Source organism: Boleophthalmus pectinirostris, unplaced genomic scaffold (assembly GCF_026225935.1).
Source record: "Boleophthalmus pectinirostris isolate CB_2022bp ecotype Guang Dong unplaced genomic scaffold, ASM2622593v1 HiC_scaffold_4, whole genome shotgun sequence".
In the NCBI taxonomy this organism is placed as follows: Eukaryota; Metazoa; Chordata; class Actinopteri; order Gobiiformes; family Gobiidae; genus Boleophthalmus; species Boleophthalmus pectinirostris.
In genome coordinates, this window is record NW_026571353.1 from 42027747 (window position 1) to 42037869 (window position 10123).

Here is a 10123-nt window from a genome sequence, read left to right on the forward strand (position 1 = left end):
TCAACCTTTTAAAATGGTTTGGGTTTTTTAATATTGACAAAATATAAATGTGTATTTTAATTTTGTTTTTCTCTAAAACAAAAAGATTTTGTCTTTTTTATAATGAGTGAAAAAATATTTTGATGCAGTTTCAGTGACAGAAGCAGCAGAAGTGTGGTTAGTCCTGGTTCAGTCCTGGTTTAGTTCTGGTTTAGTTCTGGTTTAGTCCTGGTTTAGTCCTGGTTCAGTCCTGGTTTAGTTCTGGTTTAGTCTGGTTTAGTTCTGGTTTAGTCCTGGTTCAGTCCTGGTTTAGTTCTGGTTTAGTTCTGGTTTAGTTCTGGTTTAGTCCTGGTTTAGTCTTGGTTCAGTCCTGGTTTAGTTCTGGTTTAGTCTTGGTTTCAGTTCTGGTTTAGTTCTGGTTAGTTCTGGTTTAGTTCTGGTTTAGTTCTGGTTTAGTCCTGGTGTAGTCCTGGTTTAGTTCTGGTTTAGTCCTGGTTCAGTCCTGGTTTAGTTCTGGTTTAGTTCTGGTTTAGTTCTGGTTTAGTCCTGGTTTAGTCTTGGTTCAGTCCTGGTTTAGTTCTGGTTTAGTCCTGGTTTAGTCCTGGTTTAGTCCTGGTTCAGTCCTGGTTTAGTTCTGGTTTAGTTCTGGTTTAGTTCTGGTTTAGTCCTGGTTTAGTCTTGGTTCAGTCCTGGTTTAGTTCTGGTTTAGTCTTGGTTCAGTCCTGGTTTAGTTCTGGCTTAGTTCTGGTTTAGTTCTGGTTTAGTTCTGGTTTAGTCCTGGTGTAGTCCTGGTTTAGTTCTGGTTTAGTCCTGGTTTAGTCTTGGTTCAGTCCTGGTTTAGTTCTGGTTTAGTTCTGGTTTAGTCCTGGTTTAGTCTTGGTTCAGTCCTGGTTTAGTTCTGGTTTAGTCTTGGTTCAGTCCTGGTTTAGTTCTGGTTTAGTCTTGGTTCAGTCCTGGTTTAGTTCTGGTTTAGTTCTGGTTTAGTCCTGGTGTAGTCCTGGTTTAGTTCTGGTTTAGTCCTGGTTTAGTCTTGGTTCAGTCCTGATTTAGTCCTGGTGTAGTCCTGGTTTAGTCTTGGTTTAGTCCTGGTTTAGTTCTGGTTTAGTCCTGGTTTAGTTCTGGTTTAGCCCTGGTTTAGTCCTGGTTCAATCCTGGTTTAGTCTTGGTTCAGTCCTGGTTTAGTTCTGGTTTAGTCTTGGTTCAGTCCTGGTTTAGTTCTGGTTTAGTCCTGGTTTAGTCCTGGTTTAGTCCTGGTTTAGTTCTGGTTTAGTCCTGGTTTAGTCTGGTTTCAGTCCTGTTTAGTCCTGGTGTAGTCCTGGTTTAGTCTTGGTTTAGTCCTGGTTTAGTTCTGGTTTAGTCCTGGTTTAGTCTTGGTTCAGTCCTGGTTTAGTCCTGGTTTAGTTCTGGTTTAGTCCTGGTTTAGTCTTGGTTCAGTCCTGATTTAGTCCTGGTGTAGTCCTGGTTTAGTCTTGGTTTAGTCCTGGTTTAGTCCTGGTTTAGTCCTGGTTTAGTCTTGGTTCAGTCCTGGTTTAGTCTTGGTTTAGTCTTGGTTCAGTCCTGGTTTAGTCCTGGTTTAGTCTTGGTTCAGTCCTGGTTTAGTTCTGGTTTAGTCCCGGTTCAGTCCCAGTTCAGTCTCTCGTCCGTGATGTAAAGTGCGTGTGACAGCTCTTTAGACTCTTTAAGCTCTTTAAGCTCTTTAAACTCTTTAGTTTCATTTCTTTTGCGTTTTAAAAATCGTTGTGGTGGAGCCGCAGGGACTGAAACTCGCTGACGGGGGCGCTCTCTGCCCCGCTGCACTGTGGGTACGACTCGGGTCTGTGTGTCCGGGTCGATCGGAGCAGATTAAACTGTAATGACGAGTGTCCCAGACGACAACGAACCACTAATGACAATCATGAGACGAAGAGCGACAGAGACGACGAGTCATTATCTCCAACCACAACCAAACACAACGAAACACAGACACGAAGAGAGACAAAGAGAACAACGAGACACCATCTGTCTCCTGTTTACACGTCCATCCTCAAACCTGAATCAAAACAAACAACAACAGGTGGAGTCAGGTCAGGACCAGAGATGTGGAAGCTCCATTATGACCATGAATTATTCTGATAATTAGACCCACACCCTGTACAGGTCAACAGACCCAACTAACAAACACAAACTGTAAACAAGTGTGTGTGTTAGTTTCAGAGGAGTTTCAGTGTAGTTAGCTCCTCCTGCAGATATAAGGAAGTGTCACCAGCGTCTGACAGAACTGAAGAAGCAGCCTGGATGAACTGAGGAACATCTTCAACCAAACTAACTTTTCTCCAGTCGACAAACTGAATTTTTCTCCTCAACGAGACACTAACCACAACCACAACGAAACACAGAGACAATGAGACAATGAGCCATTAACGACGACCACAACGAGGAGAAGAGACAGAGAGACAAGACGAGAGACAATGAGACAACGAGACAACGAGCCATTAATGACAACCACAACGACAACAAGACACAGAGACAGAGAGAGAACGACAACGAGGTGAAGAGATGAGACATTAACCACATCCGCGAGACGAAGAGAGACACAGAGACAGAGAGACACAGACATGAAGAGAGACACAGAGACGAAGAGAGACACAGAGACAGAGAGACACAGACATGAAGAGAGACACAGAGACAACAAGACATTAACCACATCCGCGAGACACAGACATGAAGAGAGACACAGAGACGAAGAGAGACACAGAGACGAAGAGAGACAGAGAGACACAGAGACACAGACATGAAGAGAGACACAGAGACGAAGAGAGACACAGAGACAGAGAGACACAGACATGAAGAGAGACACAGAGACGAAGAGAGACAGAGAGACAGAGAGACACAGACATGAAGAGAGACACAGAGACGAAGAGAGACACAGAGACAGAGAGACACAGACATGAAGAGAGACACAGAGACAGAGAGACACAGACATGAAGAGAGACACAGAGACAACAAGACATTAACCACGACCACAACGAGACACAACGACGACACGAAGAGAGACAGAGACAAAGAGAGACAACGAGACATTAACCACAACGAGGAGAAGAGACAGAGAGACAAGACGAGAGAAAACGAAACAAAGAGACAACGAGACATTAACCACAAACACGGCGACAACGAGACAGAGAGAGAACGACAACGAGGAGAAGAGACAGAGAGACAAGACGAGAGACAATGAGACAACGAGACATTAACGACAAACACAACGACAACGAGACACAGAGAGACAAGACAGAGATGAAGAGAGACAACGAGCCATTAACGACAACCACAATGAGAAGAAGAGAGACAATGAGACAAAGAGACAACGAGACATTGAGCCATTATCTCCAACCATCACGAAAAAGAGACGAGACAGAGAGACAACGAGACAGAGACAACGAGACAGAGACACAAAGAGACAGAGACACAACGAGACAGAGACACAACAAGACAGAGAGACAACGAGAAACAGAGAGACAACGAGACAGAGAGACAACGAGACAAAGAGACACGAGACAACAGACAGAGACAGACAAGAGACGAGAGACAGAGAGACAGACGAGACAGAGAGACACAAGAGACAGAGACAACGAGACAGAGAGACAAACGAGACAGAGAGACAGAGACACAAGAGACAAAGAGACAGACGAGACAGAGAGACAACGAGACAGAGAGACAACGAGAGACAAGAGACAACAACGAGACAGAGAGACAAAGAGACAGAGAGACAAAGAGACAACGAGACAGAGACACAACGAGACAGAGACACAACGAGACAGAGAGACAACGAGACAGAGAGACAACGAGACAGAGACAACGAGACAGAGACACGAGACAGAGAGACAACGAGACAGAGAGACAACGAGACAGAGAGACAACGAGAGACAGAGAGACAAAGAGACAGAGAGACAACGAGACAGAGACACAACGAGACAGAGACACAACGAGACAGAGAGACAAAGAGACAGAGAGACACGAGAGACAGAGAGAGACAAGAGACAGAGAGAGACAACGAGACAGAGAGACAACGAGACAGAGACAGAGAGAGACAGAGAGAGACAAACGAGACAGAGACGAGACAAGAGAGAGACGAGACAAGAGACAGAGAGAGACAGAGACAACGAGACAAGAGACGAGACAGACGAGACAGAGAGACAGAGAGACAAGAGAGACAAAGAGACAACGAGACAACGAGACAGAGACAGAGACGAGACAAAGAGACAACGAGACAAAGAGACAACGAGACAAAGAGACAACAGAGAGAGACAGAGAGACAGAACGAGACAAAGAGACAACGAGACAAAGAGACAACGAGACAACGAGACAACGAGACAAAGAGACAGACAGAGAACAGAGACCAGAGACAGAGACAAGAGACAGAGAGACAGAGAGACAGAGAGACAACGAGACAGAGAGACACGAGACAGAGAGACAAAGAGACAGAGAGACAAAGAGACAGAGAGACAGAGACGAGACAGAGACAAAGAGACAGAGAGACAACGAGACAGAGACAACGAGACAGAGACACGAGACAGAGAGACAAAGAGACAGAGAGACAAAGAGACAGAGAGACAACGAGACAGAGACAACGAGACAGAACGAGACAAAGAGACAACGAGACAGAGACACAACGAGACAGAGAGACAACGAGACAGAGACACAACGAGACAGAGAGACAACGAGACAGAGAGACAACGAGACAGAGACACAACGAGACAGAGACACAACGAGACAGAGAGACACAAACGAGACAGAGACACAACGAGACAGAGAGACAGACAGAGACAGAGAGACAGAGAGACAGAGAGACAGAGAGACAGACGAGACAGAGAGACAGAGAGACAGAGAGACAAAGAGACAAGAGACAGAGACAACGAGACAGAGAGACAGAGACAGAGAGACACGAGACAGAGACACAACGAGACAGAGAGACAACGAGACACAGAGAGAACAGACGAGAACAGAGAGACAGAGAGACAGAGAGACAACGAGACAGAGACAACGAGACAGAGACAGAGACGAGACAACGAGACAGAGAGACAGACAGACGAGACAACGAGACAGAGACACAGACGAGACAGAGACAGAGACAACGAGACAGAGAGACAACGAGACAGAGAGACAGACGAGACAGAGAGACAACAGACGAGACAAGAGACAAGAGACAACGAGACAGAGACACAACGAGACAGAGAGACAACGAGACAGAGAGAGACAACGAGACAGAGAGACAACGAGACGAGACAGAGAGACAACGAGACAGAGAGACAACGAGAGACAGAGACAGACAACGAGACAGAGAGACAGACAGAGAGACAGAGACACACAACGAGACAGAGAGACACAACGAGACAGAGACACAACGAGACAGAGACACAACGAGACAGAGACACAACGAGACAGAGAGACGAGACAGAGAGACAACGAGACAGAGAGACAACGAGACAGAGACACAACGAGACAGAGACACAACGAGACAGAGAGACAACGAGACAGAGAGACAACGAGACAGAGAGACAGAGACAGAGAGACAACGAGACAGAGAGACAACGAGACACGAGACAAGAGACAAGAGACAGAGAGACACGAGACGAGACAGAGAGACAACAGAGAGACAGAGAGACAACGAGACAGAGACACAACGAGACAGAGAGACAGAGACACAACGAGAGACAGAGAGACACAGACGAGACACAGAGACACAAGAGACAAGAGGAGACGAGACAGAGACAACGAGACAGAGAGACAGACGAGAGACAGAGACGAGACAGACGAGACAGAGACACAGACGAGACAGAGAGACAAGAGACAGAGACACAGAGACAGAGACAGACAGACGAGACAGAGAGAACAACGAGACAGAGAGACAGAGAGACACAGACGAGACAGACGAGACAACGAGACAACGAGACAGAGAACAAAGAGAGACAAGACAGAGACACACGAGACAGACAGAGACAACGAGACAGAGAGACAACGAGACAGAGACACACAACGAGACAGAGAGACAAGAGACGAGACAGAGAGAGACAGACAACGAGACAGAGAGACAGAGACACAGACGAGACAGAGACAGAGAGACAGAGACGAGACAGAGAGACAGACGAGACAGACAAGAGACAGGAGAGACAGACACAACGAGACAGAGACACAACGAACAGACGAGAGACGAGACAACGACAAGAGACAGAGACACAACGAGACAGAGACACAACGAGACAGAGAGACACAGACAACGAGACAGAGAGACAACGAGACAGAGACAACGAGACAGAGACACAACGAGACAAGAGACAGAGACACGAGACAGAGAGACAAGAGACAGAGACAACGAGACAGAGACACAACGAGACAGAGAGACAGACGAGACAACAGAGAGACAACGAGACAAGAGACACACAACGAGACAGAGAGACAACGAGACAGAAAGAAAAGAGACAGAGACACAACGAGACAGAGAGACAACGAGACAGAGAGACAACGAGACAAGAGAGAGACAGAGAGACAACGAGACAGAGACAGAACGAGACAGAGAGAGACAGACACAACGAGACAGAGACACAAACGAGACAGAGAGACAACAGAAGACAACAGAGAGACAGAGAGACAACGAGACAGAGAGACAACGAGACAGAGACACAACGAGACAGAGACACAACGAGACAGAGAGACAACGAGACAGAAAGACAACGAGACAGAGACACAACGAGACAGAGAGACAACGAGACAGAGACACAACGAGAGAGACACAACGAGACAGAGAGACAACGAGACAGAGACACAACGAGACAGAAAGAGACACAACGAGACAGAGAGACAAAGAGACAGAGACACAACGAGACAGAGACACAACGAGACAGAGAGACAACGAGACGAGACAGACAGAGACAACGAGACAACGAGACGAGACACAACGAGACAGAGAGACAACGAGACAGAGACACAACGAGAAGAGACACAAGAGACAGAGAGACGAGACAGAGACACAAGAGACAGAGAGACAACGAGACAGAACAACGAGACAGAAAGACAAGAGACAGAGACGAGACAGAGAGACAACGAGACAGAGAGACAACGAGACAGAGACACAACGAGACACAACGAGACAGAGACACGAGACAGAGACAACGAGACAGAGACACAACGAGAGAGAGACAACGAGACAGAGACACAACGAGACAGAGAGACAACGAGACAGAGACACAACGAGACAGAGAGACAGACGAGACAGAGAGACAACGAGACAGAGAGACAACGAGACAGAGAGACAGAGACACAACGAGACAGAGACACAACGAGACAGAGAGACACAACGAGACAGAGACAGAGACAAACGAGACAGAGAGACAACGAGACAGAGACACAACGAGACAGAGACACAACGAGACAGAGACACAACGAGACAGAGACACAACGAGACAGAGAGACAGAGAGACAACGAGACAGAGAGACAACGAGACAGAGACACAGACAGAGACAAGAGACAGAGACAGAGACACAACGAGACAGAGACAACGAGACAGAGAGACAACGAGACAGAGAGACAGAGACAACGAGACAGAGACACAACGAGACAGAGAGACAACGAGACAGAGAGACAACGAGACAGAGACACAACGAGACAGAGAGACAACGAGACAGAGAGACAACGAGACAGAGAGACAACGAGACAGAGAGACACAACGAGACAGAGAGACAACGAGACAGAGAGAGACAGGACAGTGAGGTGCAGGGACAGAGACAAAGAGACAGACTGGAGTCATCAGTGCTCAAGAGCACAAGGGCAGAGGAACAGAACCAACAACTCCAGACCACAACAGGAAAAGTCATGAGAGACAAATTTACAACAGTTTTAGTCCCTGATTAGTACAGATCTGGTCCTGGTTTAGACCTGGTTTGGTCCTGGTTTAGACCTGGTTTAGTCCTGGTTTAGTGGTTTAGTCCTGGTTTAGTCCTGGTTTAGACCTGGTTTAGTCCTGGTTTAGACCTGGTGTAGTCCTGGTTTAGACCTGGTTTAGTCCTGGTTTAGACCCGGTGTAGTCCTGGTTTAGACCTGGTTTAGTCCTGGTTTAGTTCTGGTTTAGACCTTTTTTAATCCTGGTTTAGTCCTGGTTCAGTCCTGGTTTAGTCCTGGTTTAGTTTTAGTTTAGTCCTGGTTTAGACCTGGTTTAGTCTGGTTTAGTCTTGGCTTTAGTCCTGGTTTAGTAGTCTGGTTTTAGACCTGGGTTAGTCCTGGTTTAGTCCTGGTTTAGTCCTGGTTTAGTTCTGGTTTAGTCCTGGTTTAGTCCTGGTTCAGTCCTGGTCTAGTCCTGGTTTAGTTCTGGTTTAGTCCTGGTTTAGTCCTGGTTCAGTCCTGGTTCAGTCCTGGTTTAGTCCTGGTTTAGTTTTAGTTTAGTCCTGGTTTAGACCTGGTTTAGTTCTGGTTTAGACCTGGTTTAGTCCTGGTCTGGTCTTGGTTTAGTCCTGGTTTAGTCCTGTTCTGGTCCTGGTTTAGTCCTGGTTTAGTCCTGGTCTGGTCCTGGTTTAGACCTGGTTTAGTTCTGGTTTAGACCTGGTTTAGTCCTGGTCTGGTCCTGGTTTAGTCCTGTTCTGGTCCTGGTTTAGTCCTGGTCTGGTCCTGGTTTAGACCTGGTTTAGTTCTGGTTTAGTCCTGGTTTAGTCCTGGTCTGGTCCTGGTTTAGACCTGGTTTAGTCCTGGTTTAGACCTGGTTTAGTCCTGGTCTGGTCCTGGTTTAGACCTGGTTTAGTCCTGGTTTAGACCTGGTTTAGTCCTGGTCTGGTCCTGGTTTAGTCCTGGTCTGGTCCTGGTTTAGACCTGGTTTAGTCCTGGTTTAGACCTGGTTTAGTCCTGGTCTGGTCCTGGTCTGGTCCTGGTTTAGTCCTGGTCTGGTCCTGGTTTAGTCCTGGTCTGGTCCTGGTTTAGACCTGGTTTAGTTCTGGTTTAGTCCTGGTTTAGTCCTGGTCTGGTCCTGGTTTAGACCTGGTTTAGTCCTGGTTTAGACCTGGTTTAGTCCTGGTCTGGTCCTGGTCTGGTCCTGGTTTAGACCTGGTTTAGTCCTGGTTCAGTCCTGGTCTGGTCCTGGTTTAGACCTGGTCTGGTCCTGGTTTAGTCCTGGTCTGGTCCTGGTTTAGACCTGGTTTAGTCCTGGTCTGGTCCTGGTTTAGTCCTGGTCTGGTCCTGGTTTAGTCCTGGTTTAGTCCTGGTCTGGTCCTGGTTCTAGTCCTGGTCCTGGTCTGGTCTAGTCCTGGTCTGGTCCTGGTTTAGTCCTGGTCTGGTCCTGGTTTAGTCCTTCATTAGGCGCCGTTAGCTGGCGCTCGGGGGTCAGGGGTCAGGGGTCACGGGGCTCATGAATAAAACAGGAGCCAAACTGAAATAAAACCAGGATTGATCTGAACCGAATCTGGGTCAGGTCCAGTCCAGACCTCAGGGACCGGATTTAATGAGACCAAAGAAGAGAAATGAGCGAAAAACCAAGAAGAGAAGAAGAAAAGAGAGAGAAGAGGAAGAGGAGGAGGAGGAAGAAGAGGAGGAGGAGCGGTGACGGGTCTGTGGCTCAGGTCACGGGTCTGTGGCTCAGGTGACGGGTCTGTGGCTCAGGTGGATCTGGGTCTGTGGCTCAGTTGACGGGTCTGTGGGCTCAGGTGACGGGTCTGTGGGCTCAGGTGACGGGTCTGTGGCTCAGGTGGATCTGGGTCTGTGGCTCAGGTGACGGGTCTGTGGGCTCAGGTGACGGGTCTGTGGGCTCAGGTCACGGGTCTGTGGCTCAGTTGACGGGTCTGTGGGCTCAGGTCACGGGTCTGTGGGCTCAGGTTGACGGGTCTGTGGCTCAGGTCACGGGTCTGTGGCTCAGGTGACGGGTCTGTGGCTCAGGTGGATCTGGGTCTGTGGGCTCAGTTGACGGGTCTGTGGGCTCAGGTCACGGGTCTGTGGGCTCAGGTGACGGGTCTGTGGGCTCAGGTGGATCTGGGTCTGTGGCTCAGTTGACGGGTCTGTGGGCTCAGGTCACGGGTCTGTGGGCTCAGTTGACGGGTCTGTGGCTCAGGTCACGGGTCTGTGGGCTCAGTGACGGGTCTGTGGGCTCAGGTGACGGGTCTGTGGGCTCAGGTGACGGGTCTGTGGGCTCAGGTC

The 10123-nt window shown here is 48.3% G+C and overlaps 1 protein-coding gene across 1 annotated transcript in view; it reads right to left on the minus strand.

Annotated features, from left to right (window-relative positions):
* The window catches only part of prdm6 (PR domain containing 6), a 182688-nt gene that overhangs the window by 1512 nt on the left and 171053 nt on the right, over positions 1 to 10123 (minus strand). The window lies entirely within an intron of this gene.